Source organism: Saimiri boliviensis, chromosome 1 (assembly GCF_048565385.1).
Source record: "Saimiri boliviensis isolate mSaiBol1 chromosome 1, mSaiBol1.pri, whole genome shotgun sequence".
NCBI classification, from domain to species: domain Eukaryota; kingdom Metazoa; phylum Chordata; class Mammalia; order Primates; family Cebidae; genus Saimiri; species Saimiri boliviensis.
This window is the reverse complement of record NC_133449.1, coordinates 150,486,638-150,492,216: the sequence shown is the minus strand read 5'-3', so window position 1 is coordinate 150,492,216 and position 5,579 is coordinate 150,486,638. Positions and strand designations below refer to the sequence as shown.

The window sequence follows — 5,579 nt, the reverse complement described above, 5'->3', positions numbered from 1 at the left end:
CGTGGCTTCCTGTAGAGGGCCACCCCCACTGGGTTCCTTGCCACTCCCCAAGGATGCCAAGAAACCCACCGAGAAGCCAAAACTGCCGATCCTGCCGAGGGCCCTCCATCACCCATGTGGGTGCTTTCTGTGCCCGGGACTGGCCGACCCGGGAGAAAGGACCACCAGTGTTTCACTGTGGTGAGGGCGCTGGGGTCCTCCAGGTGGGCTGGCTCCAAGCAGGCACCCTCATCCTGTCACCTCTGCTGGGTCCCCCTTCTTCACCCCTGCACCCAGCCCAGACCCTTCCTTTATTTTTAAAATTAAAATTTAAACAAGTTTTTCTTTTGAGACAGGATCTTGCTCTGTCACTCAGGCTGGAGTGCAGTGGCATGATCATAGCTCACTACACCTCAACCTCCTCAGCTCAAGGGATCCTCCTGCCTCAGCCTCCCCAGTGGCTGGTACTACAGTCATGCCATCACACCCATCTAATTCTTTTGTATTTTGTAGATACAGGGTTTCTCTATGTTACCCAGGCTGGTCTTGAACTTCTGGACTCAAGCGAGCCTCCTGCTTCAGCCTCCCAAAGTGCTGGCATTACAGGCCTGAGCCACTGCACCCGGTCCCCTTTCTTCCTTTCTTCTTCCTTCACCTTCACTTCCTGAGCTGGACGCAGCAGCATCTGAGTAACTGTGAGGTGCTGTGTTTGGGGGGTCCCGTCCGGCTTTTCTTGAGTTTTATGGAGTCGGTGAGAAGGATAGCGGTTACCAAGTGACTGCCCAGCACTGCAGGAGCCAGGCTGAGCCCTGGGACGGAGCTGAGCCCCATCCCTGGCCCAAGGAGCCCCTGGGATCTTGTCCTGGGAGGAGGGCAGCTGTGGCCAGGCAGCCTGGGTGTGCGTGCTCTTCACGCTTCCTGGAGGAGGTGGCTGGAGTGATTGGCTCCATTTTTAACCTTCAAGGCTTGGAGTGGTTACATGGCTTGCCTGGGGTCACACAGCTGGAAATGATAGGGGGCAGGGAGTGGGGGGGTCTGACACGGGGTCTGCATGGGGTCCCCTCCCCATGTCCCGCCTCCCCGTGCTGGCAAGGCAGGGCTGGAGAAGAGCAGGCTTCCATGGGGCGATGGGCTCTGCCCTTCAGAGACTCTTCCTCTGGGTTCATCATGTGGCTACTTGGGTTTGAATCTTTGGAATGGGGCAGGGGGGGCTCTGCGGTCTTTGGAGGGGCTCCAGAGGGCCTGAAGATTCTGTGAGGGGAGAGAGGAGCCTTCGCCCCACAATGCAAGATGAGGGGAGCACAGGGGCAGGAAGAAATGGCAACCCCAGGTGAGCTCAGGGACAGCTGCAGAGGCGCTCGGGAAGCCTGCAAAACCGCAGACAGACTGGACTGCATCCTGGCAGAGGGGGCGTTAGCAAGGACTCTTCCACTCCAAGTGATGGAAACCCCGCTCATACTGATTGAGGCCAAGGTGGGTATTTACTGGCTCCTCCCAGAAAGCACAGGGTGGTAGGCTTCAGGTATGGCTGGATTCAGGTGCTCCGACAGCATGATCAGGGTGTGGCTCTGCTTTTCTCCACCTGGGCTCTGTTCCCAGGCAGGTTCCCCAGGTGGTCCTACTCAGCGGGGAAGAGCCTCTTCCTGAGTGTCCCAGCCCCAGAGTCTGAGTGACTTGCCCTGGGTCCCTGCTCAATGCTGGGACAATCACCGGGATCTGGGCCTGCCCTGGGTGGAGGACCCACTGGGAGTCCAGGGGTGGGGGAGCCCCCAGCCACATTGACTGAGATTAAGGACTTTCCTGAAGGAAAATCAGAGTCTTAGCTAGAAGGAAAGGTTGAAGTTTGGTCAGCAAACAGCACGGAGGGCTGAGTACCTCTCTCGCTTATCTCCCGTGACTCAGAGCTCGTCATGTCTGAGGGAATTTGTTCATGGAGCCCCTGAAGGATGATGGCCACCCCGCAGCCCGTGGAGGCACGGGCGCTCACCCCTGTTGCAAGCCCAGCAGTCTGTGTTCGGCCTCTGCCCTGCAGAATGAATGATGCTTCCTGGACACAGGAGGAAAGCCTGGCTCTCCGAGGCTCCAGGCCGCCGGTGGAAGGAACTATCGGAGATCAGGAGGAAGATGGTCTTGTGCCTTCCAGGCAGCTTGGTCTGGGTGCCTGGTCATGGCTCATGGGTGGCCTCCTGTGCCCCAAGGCTGAGCTGTGCTGCCACCCCCACACACCTGCCTGTGATGGCTGCCCCAGCCAGCCTCCGGATGCAGGCCCAGCCCACTGTCCCCCATACCTCCCACACCTCTACCTCCAGCTTCCCAGACACATGGCCTGAGAGCTCACAGTGGCCCAGCCCCAGGACGGCAGGGCCTCGCTCTCAAGCTGACCCTGGCCCTGCCGTCCATCTTCCAGCCCTGAGCCCCCAGTCTGCCCGCCCCAGAACCCAGCCCTAGCTCCTGTCTCCTCAGTGCTGGCTACATCCCCCACCCCCCGCCTCTCCCCCGTGGCTGCTCCCGGGAGCCCGAATCCCTTTTCAATTCCGCAGCTCTCTCTTGGGTCCCGGGCCCAGGCCTTTCTTTCCCCAGTACCACGGGACCAGACGAAGCTGCCCAGTCTGGGGAGGCGGGCGCCGGCCTCCCTGGAAGGCCACAGGGCACTCAAGCTCAGGGCCAGAGATGTGTCTGGAAGCCACCGGGGACAGGGTCAAGTCTGTCCAGCCCAGCTGCTCCTTTGTTCCAGCCCTCGCCCCCCACACCCCCAGCCATGGGATTGGCTTTCTCGGCAGCACTCTCGGGCCAGCTTCAGGCTGGAGGGGAACATCCATTGTGGCCGCAAGGCCTCTCCCGACCTCACAGCAGCTGCCCGGCCCCACCTCCATTTCCTTTGGTTGGGGCATTTGCTGACTGTGGCCTTCTTGGTCCAAGGTGGGTGGCCGCAGGGAGCAGAGGGTTGGAGGTACAAAGCCTAGCGACGGCCAGGACCCAGGTGAGCTGAGGCCCTCGGACAGCCCGTGTACAGCCTCTTCTTTCAGATAAAACCTTTAAAAAGGAAACATAATTCCAGCACTTTGGGAGGCTAAGGCAGGTGGATCACGAGGTCAGGAGTTCAAGATCAGCCTGGCCAACATGGTGAAACCCTGTTTCTACTAAAAATACAAAAATTAGCCTGGTGTGGTGTGCGCCTGTAATCCCACTTATTTGGGAGGCTGAGGCAGGAGAATCGCTTGAACCTGGGAGGCAGAGGTTGCAGTGAGAGGAGACTGCATCACTGCACTCCAGCCTGGGCAACAGAGTGAGACTCCATCTCAAAAAAAAAAAAAAAAAAAAAAAAAAAAAAAATCCTACAGAAAAGCAGCTCAACTTTTTCCCGCTGCTGGCTGAGTGGGTTTCCTAAGATCGAGTATTTCCTCCAACCCAGCAGTGCTTTTCAGTGATGCGTTCCTCATCAGGGGAGCATCTCCGTCTCCACGGAAGGTGGCCTGGAATGCTGGCGGGGGGACAAGGTCAGCCTGACATTGCCAGGGCCTGCCTGGTGGGCTGGCGACCATGACCACTGGCTCTGAGGAAGAAAAAGCCTGGATGGGGAGGGTTTGCTAATACCTGTGGCAAATATGCTTCCACCGGGACTGGCTTCGAGTTGCCAAGGGGACATACCGCAGGCAGGGGCGAGAGTCCTGAGGTGGCCAGGGTCACCCACGTGACCCAGCCCCCCAGACAGACCCCCCCAGGCAGACACGACACACAACCAACCTCAGGAACCTGAAGGACCACACAGGGCTGCAACACCAGGCAGTCGTAAGTGCTATGTTCAGTGCTTTTGATTTTAATGACGTGTTTATTTGTAAGTTCTTATGATTTTTTTTTGTTTGTTTTTTTGAGACAGTGTCTTGCTCTGCCACCCAGCCAGGCTACAGTGCAGTGGCATGATCTCGGCTCACTGCAGTCTCCACCTCCCAGGTTAAGCAATTCTCCTGCCTCAGCCTCCCAAGTAGCTGGGATAATTTTTGTATTAGCCATGCCCGGTTAATTTTTTTTTACTTTTAGTAGAGATGGGGTTTCACCGTCTTGGGCAGGCTGGTCTTGAACTCCTGACCTCGTGATCCACCCTCCTCGGCCTCCGGAAGTGCTGGCATTACAGGCCTGAGCCACTGAGCCCAGCCCTTATGATTTGTTTTTGAGACAGGGTTTTGCTCCTCACTCAGGCTAGAGTGCAGTGATGCAACCATAGCTCACGGCAGCCTCAACCTCCTGGGCTCAAGTGATCCTCCGGTCTCAGCCTCCCAAGGAGCTGGGACCGCAGGTACATGTCACTATGTCCAGTCCAGCTAATTTATGTATTTTTTTTATTTGTGGAGATGAGGTCTTGCTGTGTTGCCCAGGCTGGTCTCTCACTCCTGTCCTCAAGCGATCCTCCCTCCTTGGACTCCTGGTGTGCTGGGATTACAGCATGAGCCCCAACACCTGGCTGATTTAATTTTAATAGTACCGTGTCTAACGGCTAGCTCAGCCAATTCCAGGACACGAAGGCTCAGCTCTTATGAGCTAACTCTGCAAACCACCCATGGTATGGCTTCACTTCACACCAGACCCCTGCAAGACTGAGGCCTCAGGCTGAGTGTGAAGTCCCCCGAGAGGGCAGCACCAGGCTTAGCCCCTGGCAAGAGGGATTCTGTGATCCCCTCCAGCCCAGCTGAGGCCTGAGCTGCCTGCGTGACCACATGCTGAGTACCCTGAGCCCTGGGGTTCCTGCAGTTCCAAAGATCTCACAAGCACTCGTGTCTTCCTTTCCCGATTCCTCTGCCTGGTGTGCTGTGCCGGGTGTGTGGGGCAGCCAAGGGCACTCTGTGCAGGGCACAGACCCAGGGTGGCCACTTGGAGTGCAGGTCGGGCGAGAGCCCGAAGCCTACTTCCCCTGAGGGTGAAGCCACAGGCGATGGAGGGAGGCAGGGGGCATGGCCGGTTTCATCAGGAAGTGGAGATTTCTAACCTTGAGTCTGGATATCCAGGATGCTGTGAAATCTGTCAAGGCGGGAGCATGAAGCCCACTCTGCGCATTCCACGGGATACCAGCTGGGGCGGTGGTATTTAAATGCCAGGACGCGCAGTGCATGGGCCTCGATTGAGCTCGGGGCCCTGCCCGGGTTAGGGCATCAGCCTCGTCAGCCGTGTTTAAATGCTTGCACATGCATGCCTGGCCTGTGAAGGTGTGTTCTAGGTGGAAACACACCCAGTGAAGGCTGGAGGAGAGAATAGTGACCTCTTCCTGCCTGGGAGCCTCCGAGGAGTCCAGATGAGGGTTGAAGGTGCAGGATGAGGAGGCTCAGCAGACCCAGGCTGTGCAGGCTTTGGAAGGTCTTGTTGAGGAGTTTGGACTCTGCCCCAGGGGTGATGGGAGCCAAAGGCAGGGGCTACCTCTTTCCTCCTCCTGTGATCTGGGTGCTCAGAGGAGTCGGGCAGCATGGCTGAGGCCACACAGGAGTGCGTGAGGGAGTACAGACACGGGCACTCCAGGGGCACCAGCCCCCCCGGGAGAATACCACTCCCCTGGACTGCCTGGAACGCATAACCGACTGCTTGCAATCCGCACCCTGTGATTTGCTTATATG

The 5,579-nt window shown here is 57.8% G+C and overlaps 1 pseudogene; it reads left to right on the top strand.

Annotated features, from left to right (window-relative positions):
- Nucleotides 1–1,503: 1,503 nt before the first annotated feature.
- On the top strand, nucleotides 1,504–5,175 carry LOC101039789 (uncharacterized; annotated as a pseudogene).
- Nucleotides 5,176–5,579: the final 404 nt, after the last annotated feature.